The following is a 20,454-nucleotide window of genomic DNA, read 5'->3' as shown; positions in this document are numbered from 1 at the left end:
GTAGCAAGTTGCGTAGGTAGAGATTTACGAGTTCCATGATTAAATCGCTGTTTCAACCGTACGATTGCTGCTACTATAACGAAGGCGAGACGAAACACAATTTCGTAGCATATTTCTGGCTTGTGAATTTTTGCCACGTTACCGCCGATCGAGCCGTGTAGAAATTTGTGGCACGCGTGTAATAAAAGAGCAAGCAGAGCGAGCCGATCGTTCGCAGCTAATACTTCTCCGATACCAGAAGCAAATCGTCCACTTAACAACGATTACGATGGAATTTGCGGTCGAGGCGTTTGCCATGCACCCATGATGAAACGGTCCCTCGTGATCGATTTCCGATACCATCGTCGCAAAATAAGACTACGCATTATAAATTCGAAGCATGCAGACCGAAGGTAACAAGATACGATATTTAAGGGAATTTTAGACGATCCAAATTAAATTCTTTTCTTTAATCTTTCTTAAATTACAAAAATCTTAATAATTTCCGTTGCGAGAAAACAACAGAAATTTTCTCAGTATTTTCGCTCGAACGCTCTCCTCTTTTTTAGCGTTTCAAATAGATTAAAATTACTTGAGCGGTAATTGATTAAATCACGAGAAAGAGGTTAAATTAATCAACTTCGCGAAGGTTGATAGCCTGACTTTTGAAAATTCACATAAAAATCAAGTCAATCAACTCACTGTGACTGATAACTCGACTTTTGAAGAATTACACTAAAATCACGAAACTTCTAGAACATGACTTCTAGACACGACCTCGATAAACCACGACTTTCGAAGTGTCGCGCCGAAATTGAGAGATTAACATTCAGAATACGAAGTCGACAAATTCAATTTCCGAGTGAAGCTTAGCTCGAAACTATTACACTATATACCGTCCTTCGTAAATCGTACAAAATTAAAAACCCCCCAGCCAACAACTGTACACGCGTGCAAACAAGTGGAGCGAATAACTTTCCACGGCAGAGAAGAAGCGCAGACGCAGAAGGGACTGCAACAATTTGATCGTAATTACGCGAGGCGATACGATCGTCATTTCACCGCAATTACGCGTCTTGATAGGGCGCGTATCATTCTCCTGGCTAACAGGTTTCTCCGGTGAAACGTAATCCGCTCCGCGAGCATCGATACGAGGACGAAACCCTCGAAATGGAAGGAGGAGATGCATGACTGAATAAGCAGCGTTAAATTCAAGCAACCAGCGAACACCGCGATGCACGTGATGCTGATGCTGCGCACAGTTCGTTCGCAATTAAACCTCGCAGGCAATTGGCGTGCCAGTCCTGTTATTACGATCAGATAATCCGAGCGTAACGTTCTACGAGAACAGGTGGATGGTTCAAGGGCGCTGTGTGGCCTCCGATGCGCGAAACCTTCTTCTCCCTCCCTGTTGCTCGCGCCACGTTTCTGCATTTTCACTTTTGCTCGAGTTCGTGAATCATCGAACGGCTGGTTCATTGACCAGATAAATTCATTCATTTCAAGCGAACGGCAATTTGGACGAATTCCAATGAATTGAACGAAATGAAACGAAACGATGTCGTTTTATGCAAGGAAATTGTGAAAATGAAGTATACGATTCTGAAGAATTGCAGAGGAATTTGGAATATTCGAAGTAGGTATATTGTATATTGTATTGCAAGTACATGAGTCTGAGGAATAGAGCAATTTCAAATACTTGAAGAACATGATAATTTTGACGACTCAAGATTATGACTGAAGGTTAACGCTAGAACTACCGGCGATTAAAGCACAAAATTTCCATTAGAGACATTAAAATCAATAGAGATAGAAAAATATTATAACGCTATTAATATTAATGTTATAAATATACAACTATTATATATTATGACACTGTTAATATTGATATTATAATTGTACAACTATTATATATTATGACACTGTTAATATTGATATTATAATTGTACAACTATTATATATTATGACACTGTTAATATTGATATTATAATTGTACAACTATTATATATTATGACACTGTTAATATTGATATTATAATTGTACAACTATTATATATTATGACACTGTTAATATTGATATTATAATTGTACAACTATTATATATTATGACACTGTTAATATTGATATTATAATTATACAACTATTATATATTATAATTAACACTATTAATATTAATATTATAATTAATAGAATGTACAAGTTTCAATTAATACGTTTCGCGGGAAATCATTTAAACCTCTAAAAACACACTGTTTCATACGTTTTATTAGAAAATTTCTAATAAAAATTATGAATCGGTCATTTTGACCACTTTGATAGTTCTAACGTTAAATGGTGTTACAAAGAAAACGATCACTGGATGCCATGTCGCTGATTAAAGTCATTTAGACATTGGCTTACGAAGAATCGTTAATCAACGACGAGGTTGAGATTATTGAAATTTAAATGTGAATAAACATTTATTGATGAATCCTTCGCAACTATTACGAACAAAATTCACGCATATGACGTTTCTAAATTTTTACTCGCGTGACCCAACTGCTGTTGAGAGTCGTTTCGAAAGTTTATTTAGTACCTACCCAACATTCGTGCTCGTTTGAAGAGAAGCAGAGGAATGACACTGAATCGAGTATTATTTTCTCCGCCCGAGAGACGCATGCTCCGCCAACCCTTCTTTTTCTTTTTTTTTTTTAACAGACGATATATTCCCAAGGGTTTCCTCGAACGTTTCGTGCGTGGGTCCGATATATCACAATGCCTATCAACATTATCTCACGCCGCCCCGTCCTCTAATTATAAGCTGCCATTTACGGACAGACGTTTCTCAAAGTTGTTTCGTGTGCCTCGAGGTTGCATTGTCCTCGGAGAGCGTGCCAGCCGACCAACCGCGGGGTAACTTGAAAACGAAACAGCCCAACTATCCCTCGGATAGAGCCCGAGCATCACCATATTCCGCCATATTTCATCCGCACTTTTCGAACGTGCGATACTTGGTTCGTATCTCAGGCTTATCAACGCGTGCCCAGAAGGTCTCGCGTTTGGATCTTTCTCTGCCTTCTACGCCGGCCGGCAATTATAATCAGATTTCTGCAGCGAGAAAAATGCAACGAGATGCATTACTTATTCTTTTTTTTTTTTTTTCCTCCTTTTTTTTTAATGGCACCATGAATAACGCAGACACGACGAGACGTGCGTCGATGAGGATTTTTCGAGACGGCGCCAGCGTCTTCTCATTGGAAGGCGAACACTTGGAAAAAGAAGCAATGATTTATATATTAATACCGCCTCTATCCCTCGTATATATATACGTGTATATATAGCTTTCCAAGAAGCAAAGTTGCGCCCCGCTAAATTCCATAAACCAGTTCCTTCTTGCACGCGTTCGAAACGGAATTGCATTAAGAACGATCAGATAAATCACGCGTCCATTGTCAGATACAAACCGTGGCAAACGTCGATTTTAAGCCGATATTTATTAATGATAAATTCGTTTCAAACTTGCGCTGATCTGATTCTAATCAGACTAATTCGTTCCTGATAATCTGGAAACGAAATCGAAACAACGCGAGTTTCACCTCGAGTTCGAATTCAACGGAACTCAGTTGTAACAGTTTCGCGATCTCTTGCTAATCGGTCGGTCGTTTTTTTTTTTTTCTTTATTTTTTCTTTCTTTCTTTCTTTCGAGTTGAACAATTAAAATACCAGAAAGTTTACCCGCGGGTCTTCTTAAAACAGCGATACAACAATGCCGGTTTTAACTACGCGGTTGTATAATCCAAGTGACCGGAATGGTATGATAATAGTTGCGCGATTTCCAACGATCGCACTGATCGATTGGACAATCGATCCGACAAACGATGCGGTGCGGCAAAAGGGGAAAGTCGACGAGTATAGTCGATTATCATAGGAAATTTTGCTCGCGAGATATGACAAAAATTATAATTTTATAATTATATATTCTTATATAACATATTTGTGATTATTATATATAACATATTATAATTATATATTATACATAATATATATTTAAATATATAATTGTATATACTATATATAACATATTATAATTATATATTATATATAACATTATTATAATATACTTATAATAATATACATATATTATATTTTATATATATTTATATATAATTATATATTATATAACATTATAATTATATATTATATATATAACATATAATTATATATTTATGTATAACATATTTGTAATTATTCATTTTCCAGCCTAGAAGAAATTCTTATCTTCGAAAGATACAACATTGCTGGTAAATAAAACAGACAAAAAATCGACACATTTTCGCGATTCAGCTTGATTAAGGCAACGATTACTTGTCCGAAGAAACAAATGCTGGTGGAATCTCTTTCCAGGTCACAGATTGCGGTTTCTTCGCTGCGGTGAAACTTCAAAGGAAAAAAATGTCAAACATTCTTACACGTATGACGATCCACTCTGGTATCCGAAGCACAACAAATTGCGAAAATGAAAAAGAATTAAACTCTAATTAGTTCGATTTCTCTATCCCGTCGTAAGATTTATCATTCAAGTACGGTGTTCGTGTAATTGTACGAAATTCCATCGGACGATGAAAAGAATTTAGTTATTGGGGTGGAAAGGACTGTCGATTCGCTTAATATAATACGTTGCAATGCGTGTTAAATGAGCATCGATGCGAAAACAGTCGGCGGCAGAACCAACGGACGGAACAATTATTATTGAATCATCCGGTTACGCGGCGCAATCTTACGGTTGATCTCTACGCGGATTAAAACGTTGTAAACGTTTTTTTAAAGGTAAATCCGGTTCCCCGGCGCGATAAAAGCGTTTTAATTAAGTATCGAACGGCGTACGCCTGTTATTTATTTTCATTCATTCCATTATTCATTCGCCCCTATCTCATTTCTTCGCCTATCTTCGCAGCCGCGGCTTCGAATTAACCGTGAGGCTTAAATCCCCCGCCAAGAACATTATAAGTTTTTACCTCGCGGCTAACGATCGTTGTTTAACTTACTGTTCTTTTCTGCTAACCTCTGCTTACAATTTTGCTCCAAAGTTCGCATCGTATTAATTATCGAAGAGGTCAATGTAATGGAATAAAAGTCTCGGTTTCTGCTAATTCGAGTCGACGAAATCGACGAAAATGAAATCAGTGCTATAAATTCATACTCGTAGCAGCGAACTTGTGCATTTTTTTTTTTCTTGGCATGAAATTTACTTAGCTTTCTCTCTCTCTCTCCTTTGATAAAATATAACTTGACCTGCAAATCATTTAGACATCGGTGCTCTGTCTTTCAACTGAAAATCAAGTGTCAAAATTTAACAGTTCGACCATCAACTTCACGTCGAAAAACTTTCATCAGGCTTTGAACATTCAAATTAAATATCGAGAATATTAATAATCACAAGAAGACGTAATCTACGCAGGAATTTGTATTCATCCATCTTTAAATTTCTCACGAAGAATGTCTAAAGAATGCCGCAGATCACTGATGATTTCAAGCCATTTCATCCAGTGTCATATCAGATTTCTTTCACGCAAGTTCCATGCGCGTCGCTCGCTTCCAGTGTCATCAAAGTTACGTTCGTACCTCGTCTCACGTCACGGTGGTTGATAGAAGTGCGAATGTAATGCGAGTTCTATTGCGGATCGGACTGGTCGCGCGCTTGCCAATTTACACGCAACTTGTTCGACTGAGGTAGCTGAGCTCCCTTGTGCATACACACGGTAGTAGTTCAAACGTTTCGTTCGAGGGATCATCGATAAGCGTGGAGATAAATTTTCGAAACGTAGATCCCGATTACAAGCGACGTTGATTAATGCATACCGTAATAAATCGACGTTTTACAGAGGAGTCGCAAGCATGAACGAGTACACGCTGACGGAACTTGCTCGTTATGTTATCAGTATGGAAAGTCACGCAAGAAATAATGTTTTTTCTGATAAATCATTAACAGGGTAACAGACGATCAGCTAAAGTTTGTTCGCGGCAAAATGTTTTCCTCGACTGTAATAAATATAACTCTGCTATCCGCTCTAACGTCGAACTATAATTTTGACCTCGGACAATAACCGAATCTGTGATTATTTTAAACTGGAGTGTCGTGCCATGTCGAGAACTTTTTGCCCCAAAATTGCAATATTTTCTCATCTTTAAGACACAAGTATAACCCAGGCGAAACAAACAATGAATTTATCACTTCTCAGTAATTTCTATCGTAGCGATATCGTACCGACGAGTTCAAACAGAAAGCGACGAATTATTGTATACGATTTGGTCACTCGTTATGGTCCGCAATCAGCTGCCGGTGGTTAATGCGACAGTTTCATCTTACAACGGAGAATGTTACGCATCTTCTGTGAAAGCGGCAGATGTAATTTCGTTGAGGACTTTCACGCGTGAAGAAAATTGTGAATTGCGAACGGAGGAATGAGGAAATATCGCGTAGAAAAGAAACTGCAAAGTACTAATTGCAAAAAAAAAAATTGTAGAGGTCCGCTAAGTGATACGCAAAAATATCTGGGAACGTTTCGACGAAATATTCTCTCAAATATCTTTCGTCAATCATTACGTGTTCAGACTAATGCATTTGCACCGAAGAGAAACGTGAGCTTGTGGGAGAGCACGCAGTTCGAACGTCTTCGTTTCCCTGAAGCGACTCCGTTGGCAAATGATCGGAGGTGGATTTAAACCGGTTTACGTGCGCGACACAGAGCGTCACGTCGATCGAACTTAAGAGCAAAAGAGGGAGAAAAAGAAATGAGGGAAGAAAATAAAGGAACCAATAACCACGTTGTTTCGAGCGGCTACGAGCAGAGGAACGTTGGCGCGATATCTTCGCGCGGAATCCAGAGCGAAGACGCACGTCCCGCGAAGTGAGCCGTGCAAACTTGTCGCGTAAATCGTATCGGGCTCGGTGTGTGTACGTGTGTGTGTGTGTGTGCACACGGCCGGCACCGCGGTGGCATGCAGAAACAGCTAAAGTGCAGCATCGTAAACCTTGATTTCTTTCGGTCTTTCTGTTGTTCCTCTCTGTCCCTCCGGGCCCTTGTTCCTTCCCCCTTTCGGTGAATGGAGGCTGGCTGGCTGGCTGGCTGGCTCTCACTCTGGCCGGTTGGCAAGTGGAGCACGCCTATAAAATAAATAGCAGCGAACCTTGCTTGCTTCGGTTGCTATTGAACTTTAGAAGTCGCCATAAACCTTTCGGTGCTCCTTTCTCCGCTCGTCGCGCTCGAGCTCGCGCGAACGCGATTGGCGATTCCTCCGATGACCAAAGGGCTCTGCTGTCTCCTCTGTCGATCGGCATCCAGCCGAAAGTTAACCCAACTTTTTGGGAAAAAGGCGATAGTGATACAGATAAAATTATAACTCGTTCATTTTGTCCATTTTTTTTTTTTTTTTTTTTTTTTTTATCTACATTGTTGTTTTTATTTTCTAGTTTAGAAATCGACTGCATCGAGATCTTTTACTAGACTTGCTATTAAGTGAGATTGTAGATCAATGAATCAATTTTTCGACAGACCTTTGATCAAGGAACTTTCCCACGAAAACAAAATTCCATTCCTAAACTCGAGTAAGTTCCAGTCTTTGAATTCAAATTTTCACTAGACGTACAATTTACAGAAGATCGTTCAAATTCTCCGAAATTAAAATTGTAATATTTCTACGAAGAAAAAAAAGAAAATTGAAAACTGATGACTTTTCGTTGCTCTGACAATCCGCGACATTGAAAAGTAAACGGTGTAACCATTGCCGACTGGCACGTTCACGTGCTCGAACAATATTAACTGAACGGCCAGTGTAACATTCCACTCGTGAGAAACTCGCTGACGGTTACGCGATTGACCTCTGTTAGGTGATTAGCTTAACGACAGCAGGCGGACACGAATCTAGCGGTTTTCTCGCGGCTAAATTCTTCGCGTTATGCACGCGAAATGAATCGCGGCGTTGGCCTCGCGCGGTGACTTCGACGCCTGGTAAAGCCGGCTCCTTCTCTCCTCGCGGAATCGCGTCATTCACTCTAGTTCTCTCTCCTCTATCGTGACTTTGACTCATTTGCTTCGCCTCAATGTAAACTACTTTTTACATGGGAACGATCAACTGCCCTTTACGATCTATCTCTGCGATGAAGGCCTATACTAAGCTAATGACACAATAGCCAGACGCGTAACTGTACTGCGCGTACACCGCCAGTATTGAATGAAATTACACAGCAATTATTATAATAGAAATTTAACGCCGATATGATCTTTTCATTTTCGGAGGAGACGAATGCTCTGTGATTAAAGTCCGTATTAAGCCAATAACGCAACAGCGAGGCGTACAATTTTGTACTGTTTGTACCAATCTATTGTGATTTAGTAATCGCGAAAGTGCTTGTTTTTAATTTTAACGTTGTCAAAAAGTAATCGGAAGGGATAAAACCCTGTGAAACAAATTCAAGAAAAAAAGAAAAAAAAATCGATGTCATTATTCTCAACATTTGTGGTAACTATTTTATCTTCCATATGCAATATTTAAATGTTACATCTTCAATCCGGAAACACTGCTTATCACCCCATTGCCTCCCAAAGATGAACAAAGACAAAGACAAAAAGAATAGAACCTTGAACTTCTCCCGACAGCATATTCCGAGAGATCGATCTATCGAGCGATCACGAGTTCGCGATCGATCATAGAGCTCTCTAATTGTCGATTAGCTATATGAAGAAGGTTCGTCGATCGTGATTGAGAATAACTCGGCTGGGAAGGGGGGGGAGAGACACTGAACAGGTCGGAGGAAGGTCTCTTATTAAACTACAGACAAAATGACCGGGTCGTCTTTGAGAAGCGAGAGCCGCTTGTCAGCTTATTGTACCGCGGAGCGAACTATACGCGGCTATCCATTTATCGGCCTCCCATCAAGATAACAAGACTTTTTTTTTTTTCTTTCTTCGTTAACAACGTTCACGGGGGATGGCGCACGATCCGCTGGACAAGACCCTTTATTATATCTCTGCGTAATTAAGCTTTGTACGCGAAAAAAAGGAAAAAAAAGGAAAATGCTTCCTCTTCTTTATTTTCATCTTTCATCTTTCATCTTTCCTTCTTCCGCCGTTTCGCAGAAGAATCGCACAGATTGTCACTATTACTTTGTATAATAACGACATAATTCTAATTGTCGATGAAAACTTATTTACTGCGCTCAAGCCTTTTTTGAAACGATCCCATTAATATTCACGAACAATTGGAAAATTCATTTGTGTGTTCTAATGGTTTTCACGTGGAATAATCTATTATTAATAGATTATTCTATGCGATAAATTAATTATTAATCGACATCATATACAATGGTTGTTAGATAATGGCCATAAACGGAACGTTCAAACAAGTGTTAGAGGTGACGAGCATATTTGAAACAGGGTTGACGAATCGTCGTGAATTACGATCGTCAGCAGCGGCCACGTACTTATAACCGACACGATCGCGTCGTAAAAAGTATAATCGCGTATAAAGACATGTACCGGCCGCGAATCAACGTTCGTGTCACGGCTTGTAAAGTGGCTGCCCTCAACTCGCCTCGATTTATTCACGTTTTCGCGATACGCGGCTAACCATTTCACATTGGCCTTTCTCCCGTGTCCTCCGACAACGATTTTTTTGTCAAATTGCAATTGTTCAATTCGAGGATTTGTTCTTCGTCATCTGTCGCCTCTTAATTACCATTTGTCAGTCGTACAAATTATTGTTTGTTGAAACTCGAATTAGTTAATAAAATGCCAATGATGAAATGGATTCTTTATATAACAAAGAATCTGTAAATTGACAATAGATTAAGTTTTATTATAAAATACGCGTGTAATTAAAAATTTTTATCATCTACTGAATATTCAAATGAAGCGTTAAAACGACAAAAGATTATCTACCGAATATCAAAAGCAATGAATGCCCTAAGAGCAACGCATGAGAAGTAAAATGAGAAGAATAAAAATTTCAAAATTGAATGAATGTTGGAAACATTCGGACGGAAGGAACAGATAGAACGAAAATGCATCGATAATGATTATCTAAAATACTAACGATATTATATATGTATATATATATATATGTAAAAGAAATTGAGAAACAAAAATAAAACGTGAAAAATAAAAATTTCAGGCTTGAATAATCGGAGCCATTCTGATTCTCAAAGAGCCAACTAATACACACTCGATAATAGATCTAATGACAGAACGATGAAATGTTAATCACGTGTTCGAATTTCCATTTGAAACGAGAAAACGGGATCATCAGCAACACGCGACCTTCGCCTCGTTATATTTCTCGCCGGTATTGTTAACGGAGATTTACGCTGCTCCGTAAGCGGTAAACCATCCGCAATGCTGTTTCTTGCCAGCTCGGACTGATTGACCACCTTGCGAACGGTCGTCCACTGACCTCGGGGATTAACATGTTTCCAGCATAACGCGACGTTGCCTGAGAACGTACGCTATTGTTGCTTAAGCCGACGTTGATGTCCTTATCAATTGCCTGTAAAGTGGCGTGTGCAATGTGCGCGTGTGTGTATATAACATACGCCGAGACTCACACGAGGTTATATACGCTTTGTAAAATATTTGGAACGAGACAAGACTCTAGATTTGTAAGAAATTTGAAGGCACAGGCTCGCGTGTAATATATGGAAATGTATGTAAAATATCCGAAACGACAGGCAAAACAATTTTCCATCCACTCCGAATTTCATAAATATAAACGTCACAGCCAGTCTAATTACGATTACGCTTTGGTTAGATGTAAAGCCAATCTGAAAAGTCGTCGAGTGCCAGAATCTGTTTACGAGCATACTCTCGAAGATATACGCACGTTTACAAATGTACGATTCAATTTTATAACTCTCATCCGTACACGTTGAATAATGCATGAATCGAAACAGGGTGTCGATGAATTTCTTTTCACAACGTCTCGTCCCATTCAGTCGACATATCTTTTCTTCACGTTACGTTTATCCAACGATATTCTGAAATATGTATACATTCGAACAGTGCTGATACTTCTTCGTTAATAATCGAACAGTTTCTTCGTATCGCGTTCGTTTAATGTATCTCTTACTTTCTCGACACACCGAATCTGAGAATTACGGCGAACTTACATTTATCCTCCTTCTGCAAGCACTAATCGACAAATAATGAGATCCATGAGTATCGTACACGTTGCACAATGACGTCCAATTTATTTTTACCCCGATCGTGCACTTCCTTAATTACGATAATTCGAATTAGGAGGAGAATAATTCATTCTGATCGCTCCGTGAAATTTTTTTGGAGAACACGATCTGAGGTTCAATCTGTATCGAAAGTGAAAGGATCGAGTGAATGAAAAAGATGAGATCTGAAATAGCGAAGAAGAAATTCACGACGTTTCGCGAAACGCCAGCTCGTTTCAAAAGCACGATTACAAAGAATGTAATAATAATAAAATAATAAGATAATACGAAATTTGAATCTAACAAATCCCTGGGATCTAATATTATAATTGAATAAATATTATTGAAATATACATACTTTTTGAATATTATTTATATTTGAATATGAAATATCAAAAAGAAAAAGAAGAATATCTAAGAAGATAAACTAAACACAAGGAAGTGCAGAGAACAATAAGTTCAATACTTTTTCTACCGTAGAATTTCTTTCGAACAATCATTGTCGATTCTAACATAGCAAACTGTCAATCTAAATACAAAATCATCCATACGCATTTCCGAATTTCATTCATGATCTTGTCTAAATGAAAAAGTACCATCGAATGATACATCGTCCTAAATTCAATATATATAATATAAAATACAATATATTACAATATATATTGTATATATATAATATAAAATACAATATATTTACAATATATATATAATATAATATAATATAATATAAAAAGAGAAACATGGCATTTCATTCCAAAAATTAAAGATCATCTTCGGTATGACTAGAAAAAAATTTTCGCCATTCATATACAAGAGATAGTATAACTTTCGTTTTTCCATAGCATCCACCGTTTACACGAAAGAAAAAAGAACATATATATAATAAACATATATATATTGTATATATATAATATAAAATACAATATATTACAATATATATATATATATTTTGTATATATATAATATAAAATACAATATATTTACAACATATATATAATATAATATAATATAAAAAGAGAAACATGGCATTTCATTCCAAAAATTAAAGATCATCTTCGGTATGACTAGAAAAAAATTTTCGCCATTCATATACAAGAGATAGTATAACTTTCGTTTTTCCATAGCATCCACTGTTTACGCGAAAGAAAAAAGAACATATATATAATAAACATATATATATTGTATATATATAATATAAAATACAATATATTACAATATATATATATATATATTGTATATATATATAATATAAAATACAATATATTACAATATATATATATTTTGTATATATATAATATAAAATACAATATATTTACAATATATATAATATAATATAATATAAAAAGAGAAACAAGGCATTTCATTCCAAAAATTAAAGATTATCTTCGGTATGACTAGAAAAAAATTTTCGCCATTATATACAAGAGATAGTATAACTTTCGTTTTTCCATAGCATCCACCGTTTACGCGAAAAAAAAAAGAACATATATATAATAAACATATATATAATTAATAATATATATAAAATCCGTAAATACTCCGTGTATGGTGTGCACGTAACATGCGCGAAGCAAAATACGAGAGAGAATACGCGGTTTCAGGCGTAATCAATGATCGCGATACGATTATGGTTGCGTGAAGATCGTCCGCGCGCGGGAGATGCTATCGCGTCCCTCGTAGCTGTATCGTTGCAACGTTGGCGAATAGTTAATAAGAATAACAGCGAGTAACGTTACTTGTAAAGCATCGCGCGGCCAGTCGAGCATGTGGATCCCCTTTACGTAACGCAGTCGAGGATAAATGTGCAAGGTGTGTCGCGAATCCATTGCCAGCCGATTGATTCACCGGTTCGTACACGTTGGTACGTTCGAGTCCGCGAGTGGAAAGTGTGAAATTCCTTTTCACGGGATTCTCGTCGAATGGGTCTTCCATTGAATCGTTTCGTGATTAAAGACGATTGAAGTTGTTGAAAAGTAAATGACGGTTAGATAATTGAGGTTCAACGGCGGACAAGCTGTCGTCAACCTAAATGTTATAACAGCAACAATCACGACGATAATCCATCGTACACTCAATAGTAATAATTACGATGATACGTTGATGTTTCTATTTTCAATAGACGAGATTAATAATTACTCTTGCGAGGTCTTCTTTCACGAATATACGTATCTATGTCACCGGTGTTTATTCGTGTATAGTTTCACATTACAACTATCTAATTCTAGCCCAACATAAATTTTGCCAAAAAAAAAAAAGAAAACACCAGAGTTTTGTCTCCTATCGATTTTTACAACGACGATTATTATTTCTTCTAATTACAAACAAAGCTGTTCCGCGTACATGATAAATAATAAGCTCGTTTCCCACGATCTCCAGTTCAACCCATGAATTCCCCAATAATGTTTCACAATGTACGCACAGCATGACTTCGATTCTTACCAACAGTATTCCACTCCTTTCGTAATCTTCTATTATCGAAACGCACTTGAGAGACTAAGAATCCAAACACTTTCGATAAGTATCGTGAAATCATCGATTAACGATTAATTCGAGAAACAATCCCTCTGTACATACGTGTAACCAATTGAAGCCAGATATTACGATCTTCGGCGTTAACCACATTTTATCTTGGTCCACTGGACGACACGATCGACTGTAGGCGTTCTGCTAATGCTTTAATAAACAAGTTGTCTTCCTCACGCGTACATCAACTTTTCCATTAACGTATCGACGGACCGTCGTCTCTCGTCGAACGCCCACGCGCCTCGTCTGACACCAAGTCTCCCCGCGATAACAACGTAAAACGTTAGTGATGTAACGTAGCGAGTGAACGCATTCGTTTAATTTACAAAAAATTATAAAAAATGAACTTAAATTTTAATATTCTGTGATATATATATATATATATATTTATTATAATAATTATATCATTTTTTTCAATTTAAACTTTCTATTAGTAATAAAAAAAGTTACAATTTATAATAATAATTATATTTATTCAATAATATTGCAAATATTCTACTTCCAAATTTTCCAAAATTATATAATTATCTTAATAATCATTTCATTTATCATCTTAATACTTTTAGTCTCATCGAAAATTTGTTATGTTGAAAAGAAATCTTTACGAAATGAATTATTACAATGAAAAGATTTATAATAATGCGTCGTTTCACTTTCTTCTTTTCTTTTTTTTCTTTTCACCGATAGTGACTATTTTTGTTAAAAATGTCGTATCTTAAATTTACGGATTAAAATCAATAAATATGAAAGTCATTCCACGATTATGAAAGCCTCCGGTTAAGGAGTAACCCAGTTGACAGGTTGTTGAAGCTTCTTGATGGCAAATTGAATCACCCCAATCGAGGATTTCTAACGTTCGATCGGTACCTGTTTGGAAATTCGTGTCAAAATGTTCGTTCTAACCGTTGGCGCAACATCGCGATACCCTCACAAGGAATACGAATGTGGCTATTGTCGCGAACAGTTTCTTTCACGTGCCTCTGGAAAGCCAAAGCGTATGGCGACATTTTTTTCAGAAGATATCGCGATACGTGGAACATCGGAACAATATATACCGCGGACGAGTGAAAGCTACGTTCAATGCGTTGTGTATCGAAGATTTATGTGTCATCTCGTATAGCGATTACAACGACATTTAAGTAATGTACTTAAAGAGAAATATGTTTCTCGTATGATCCTCGAACTTAGAAAGTCGCGACGTGAAAAGAATTGGTTGGATTTGTAGTTTGCGAAATACTGAAATAAAGATCTCTGAATCAATCTGCAATTGATATTTTTATGAAAATAATTAATTAAAAAATTAGGGCAACTTTGACGTTGAAATTTCCGCGGTGCCCTCGTGAAACAGATACAGCGAGGGGAATGGTTATCGAAATGATTTAATTAATCATTTCTGGTTGTTTTTCTATTATTTTGGGGAGGGGAGGGAGGGGCTTTCAATGTTTTTTTTTTTTTTTAACGAAATATGTAATATTTTTCACTTAATCATTGGTAATTATATTCTAGAAAAAGTAAGGAAAGTGAATGCATACAAGTAAATAAATAAATTCTAAATTTGTTTCATTCACGAAACATAGTAACACTTTCACACACAATACTGTATTAATTCTGTAAAAAAAAAAAAAAAACACTCGTGACACAAATATATTAATAAAATTTGAAGGCAATTTGGAAATGCATTTACAAAGTACAAAATATTTGGTGCAAACGGATATTAATCGTCTTAAATGTGCGTGACGGCGCTTCTATTGACCTATACTACTTGCACTGTACATATCACACTTGTACAAAGATGCAGAAGCTGTACCTGTACCGAATATCTTGAAACATATTTTCACACTTGCAACAAAATTGAACTTTTGAAACAGAGAAAACGGTGAAATCAAAGAACGTATTTCTTTTCGTTATTTCTTCCATTTGTCCTTCGCAATTAATCGCTACCAACAATTCGTTATTTCTCTACGTTGCTTCAAAATCCGTTCCGTTCACTAGGATCCTCAAGGATCGTCGCTGACAGTTTCTAATCCACTGCGAAGAGCCTCGGAATGGGTGTGCGTAGCGAGATCCATTTTCGGGAAGAAAAAAGGAAAAGAAAAAAAAATAGAATCGCGAACGACGTGTCGTAAAGTCGTGCCCGACTTTATACGGTTTGCGAGTTAGAGCTGGAATACTGTACGACCGGAGAGTAAAGTCCTGGCCTCGTTCGAGAGAGGAGCGAGAGGTATTCCATACGCGTAGGCATGCGACGAGTTTGGAAACGACACAATTATCGCCGGCTGATTACGATCCGATGATTTCCGAAAGGAATCGCGATCAATCCGAAATCGTAGACGTCGTTTTCCTGATTCACTCGGCGCGCGCAACGACAACCACTTCACTTTCCATTGTTCCCTCTCTTCGTTACGTTCATTGCGCTCCAGATTACGTCCTCCTTTGAAGGCCTGTTTGCGGAACGACCCAGACACGAAATCCTACTGTACATCAGTTTCGAAAAGCGTAACGTTACGAAGATTCGATATGGATATCAGATGGCTTTGTCAGTGTGCATGTTAGAAAAATATCCGAGAGGTGATATTTCTCTCGTGTCCCTCTCGAATTATTCACAGATTCGAGAAGTTCACAGGTATCGCGCGTGTTAACGACCTGACGTTCGTATCAGATTCTACAAATCACCAATGTCATACTCTGTGGATTCGGAATCTTTCCTAACAGTCTGTGAGGTGTTGCCTGGGCAGAGCTTTCTTGCACAATTCGACTATCATCGGTGAAATTTTACAAGTTAAATGTTCTTACACGAGAGCTTGAATCTGTTACTAGATATAAATTGAACACAATGGACTACCAATAATTTAATTATGTTTATGCGTTTACAGCAGAAGAAAACAGAATATACATAGTATGAAGAAATATATAAAATCCCAGAGCACTTGTTATCATACTTATAATTGATAAAAGAAATTTATTTATTACAATCTAATTTTTTTTTTAAGTTATTTTCAATAAGACATGTTTTTGATAAACAGGTGAATATATTTATTTTGCCTAATTCCTTATATATATTTAATTATTAATATATCAAACATATATTTATTACTAATTTAATCATTATATTTTATTTTAAAAAATTAAACAAATTTTTTTTAATAATTATATATATATATATATAGTAACTTTATAAATTTATAATAATAAGTTATAAAACTTTTTTCTATCGTCAATTAATACTACAATCACGATATTAAAAATAAAATTATTTGTATAATATTATCCCATTAAATTAACTTTGCGAAAATGTAAAATTTCGCATTCGAATACTCTGATTATTTATGTGCAAGAGAGCTTATCGTTGACGAGCTATTCCTATATCAAGTTTTACAACGCTCTATCTGATTTGTTCCAAAATTTAAGCTCCGTTGTACTCAACGCACGTATTAAATTTTATCGCACGTTCGAGCAACTCCGTAAACGTAGTGTCGCGATAATCAAGGGCCACTTGAAGCTTCCTTGAATAGTGTCGCAACGGTGGCCCGGGATACATCACGGTGACACGCGTGACAATTGTTCGCGTGTCGAAATCGCGCGTAATCCACCGTCGGAACAAGGTCGTGGCTGTGTCGCAAAACCGAGACGTAACTGCATTCTTGGCCCCGCGAGTCGAGCGAGCGTAATTCACTGGACGAGCAATCACCAACGGGCGCGTCCACCTTCAGATTTATCGAAACTGGAGCACGCTGGCGTGGCGCGGCGATACTAAGGAGAAACGAACCGAGTCGTGCCCTCCAGCATGTTGCCGCGAGTTAACAGGATTACAAACGCGCGCAATTAACTGGCTGTCCTGAATAATCGATGCGACGCCTGCGCATCGCCGCGAAAATAAACCGTGTCGCCGCGATTCGACTCGACGCCATTCGCGATCGCCCCGTTTGCCATTGAATTTAATAGAGAGTAAAATAGCAGAGTGCCATTCGTGCGTCTATGGGGGTATTTGTAGGTGCAGAAACGAATTATCCGTCCATGTACCATTTTTTTTTTAATTAATTGCATAAAATGACATCTATACAGTGAGTAATAGAACTGTTTAAAATACATCATTTTAAGGAAATTTGTTATTTAATTTGATAATCCACGATAAGATATACTTATATGTACTAAAATTTATAAATAAAAATTGATTATAGGTGAAAAGTTTTATAAAATGGCATTTTAAATCAAAATGTAGCATATTTAAGAACAAACGAATTGTAAAAAATTTAATTTTTTAGATAATTAATTTTAATATTAATTTGGGAAAGTATTAGTAATATTTTTCTATCTATAATAGTATATCTATTCTTTCTATTACGTTCGTATAAAAATACACTGACTGCCAAATCACGAATTAAAGTAAAATAAAATCAAAAATTACTAATATTAAATGAAATCACGTTCTTACTGCGTTCTGCAAAGTGTTAGATAATTCGATTACTTTTGTCTTCTTGACGAACCGCCGAGGGAGATCCACGCCGTAAGGAAAGTATGCCTCTATGTCGAAACACAGGTGCTCGCTCTTACCTGCAACAGAAAATATTTTCCCATTAAGTAAGTTGCCAACTCTCGCCGCTGATTTACATTTCTCTATTCTCAAGCGTTATGTAACTTGATTGCTTTTCATCTACGAAATGAAATCAGTACGTTTCTGATTGAAGAATAATTGCAAAAGACGATCGAAGACCGCGTATTAATTCTAAATGAAAACGACATTATCAAAATAATACGAAGCAGAAAGTTTCTGAGTCATGCTTGTTTTTTCTCACATTCCACGCTTTTCAAAATGTCAGCAACACAAAGAGCAACCGAGAAGAAAGTCAAAGCCGAAATGGAACAATCCAAAATGAAAACACACAGGTATTCAAGTATATACACTCAAGTATATACACTTCCGACAGAGAGTAAAAAAAAAAAAATTAACACACAATTTCACCTCGGGTGGAAAATTTCCCGCGCGAGATTATCCTATTCTCGCGCGTTCGCTCTTTCTCCCGGCGCGCGTTTTTCCATAGTTACATAATCTAAATACCGGTAGAGAAAAATACGGTTCTCTCTCCCGTCTTTCGTTGTGCGAAAAACATGGCCGATCACCGTGGGACTCGGAATAAAACGCCAGAGCTCGTAATAAAACGCAAACAACCTTCTCAGGGGGTCGTTTTCTCGATACTCGGCCAATGTTCGAGATTGTTAATCCGATTTTTCTGCCTCCTCCTCCTCCTCCATCCTTGGTAAGAACGTTCGATCGATCGGGGTCTCGAACCGAGTCCGAGGTATCGAGTTTCCACGTACACAACACGCTGCGAGAGACAACTGGGCGTGTGATGTAGGAATGGGATCAAGACCAATACGCATTCATACGAATCCAAGTTTGATGTCTAACGATAAAGAGTTTCGTCTCGCGTGTTTTAAACAAAATGCTCGAACAGACACGTTCTCGCGCAATGCGTTCGTTTTGTACAAGTCAAGTTCAACGTTGGGTACATTTGTTTGGGCCGTACTTCAAGTTCAGCGTATACGTTTCATCAAGTACGTTTTATACTAAATTTTCGTTAGCTAAGTTCGACACGTAAACTTTGTTTCATGACTCTCGAATGAGAATATCCGTATTTATTTTACACCAGCTGGTTTCGAACCCTATTGCTTTCGGAAATCGTAGTCGTAAGTAATTCGACGTTTGGAAAATTATTGAAAACTTGCGAAATTTTCACAAGTATTGTTCGGATTTTAAAGAAATTAAAATTTTTAGAGTAGATCTGCTTGAAACTTGAGACTCTTGTTCCTTTCAGCTCTCGCATCAGACGCATTTGTATCGATACAATGGAGAAGGTTCAGTCTGACACGATTGCAACATTATTTTTAAAATTATTACCATCGCCATGGGAATATTACACTGTTCAGAAAAATTAAAGAATATTTCAAAATGAATGTGAAGTACGTCAGAAAAACAAATGACGAGTCAAAGAAAGTTGTTCTTGTTTAAAAAAAACATCAAATGCTTCTTTTCTTTTTATCGCTTCATATTCATTTTGAAATGTCCCCTAATTTCTGTGAGCAGTATATATAAATCCATATCGAATCCAACTTGTGAGGTACTCGATCCCATCTCTAGTGTGATGTACCGGGGTCGTTTCTGCTCGCGAGTAATGCGACTGCTCGCCATTAAACAAGATATACGCGGCTACGACCGGTTGGATTTCGTATGTTAATTTGATGGTGACGACACATTGAGGAACGATGGTCGTCCGGCTGTGTGTTTCGTCGGATCGTCAAAGACGGGCCCCAAAGGAACAGCCGTCGTGCGTGTGTCTCCGAACAATTCGTTCATCGATCATATGGAAATTAGACCTTAACACGAACCCTCGTTCAGGCGTTCACCGAGGAAACTAACCGTGTTATGAGGGTCTTCATTTTTTTAACGTATAGAATTAATGGACGTGGGGACTGAGTAAGAAACATCTAAAAGACGGCTACTTTCATTCGACACTGTCATTTCTCTAGATGGAATTAAAGAAATCTAGTTTCACATATTTATTAATATTGTGTTTGTTCTGCAGATTTCTCTACATGCATAAAACTCTGCTGTTCAATAATGAAAACAATAATAATGTATTTGAGAATCGGTCGAAGAAATTGGAAAAGATCTTACAAATTACTAAGAAATTTTATATTCAGTTATGTATGCAATGAATGAAGAGTAGATTTTCGAAATGGGGAATTCAAATACAATAAAAC

General features: G+C 37.1%; 1 protein-coding gene and 1 long non-coding RNA gene across 4 annotated transcripts in view; both read right to left on the bottom strand.

The window, feature by feature from the left end:
- LOC122535538 (mucin-17-like) overlaps positions 1-20,454 on the bottom strand; it is a 236,699-nt gene that overhangs the window by 130,239 nt on the left and 86,006 nt on the right. The gene's annotated exons all lie outside the window — the stretch shown is intronic.
- Positions 18,044-20,454, bottom strand: part of LOC122535603 — a 61,314-nt gene continuing 58,903 nt past the window's right edge. Inside the window, exon 3 of the long non-coding RNA XR_006308218.1 lies at positions 18,044-18,246. This is a non-coding gene — a long non-coding RNA (uncharacterized LOC122535603). The remainder of the gene's footprint in view (positions 18,247-20,454) is intronic.

The sequence above is a fragment of the Frieseomelitta varia genome, unplaced genomic scaffold, assembly GCF_011392965.1.
Source record: "Frieseomelitta varia isolate USP_RPSP 00005682 unplaced genomic scaffold, Fvar_1.2 scaffold_152, whole genome shotgun sequence".
NCBI classification, from domain to species: Eukaryota; Metazoa; Arthropoda; class Insecta; order Hymenoptera; family Apidae; genus Frieseomelitta; species Frieseomelitta varia.
Note: the sequence above shows the minus strand (reverse complement) of the source record. Positions and strands in the feature narration are given on the sequence as shown.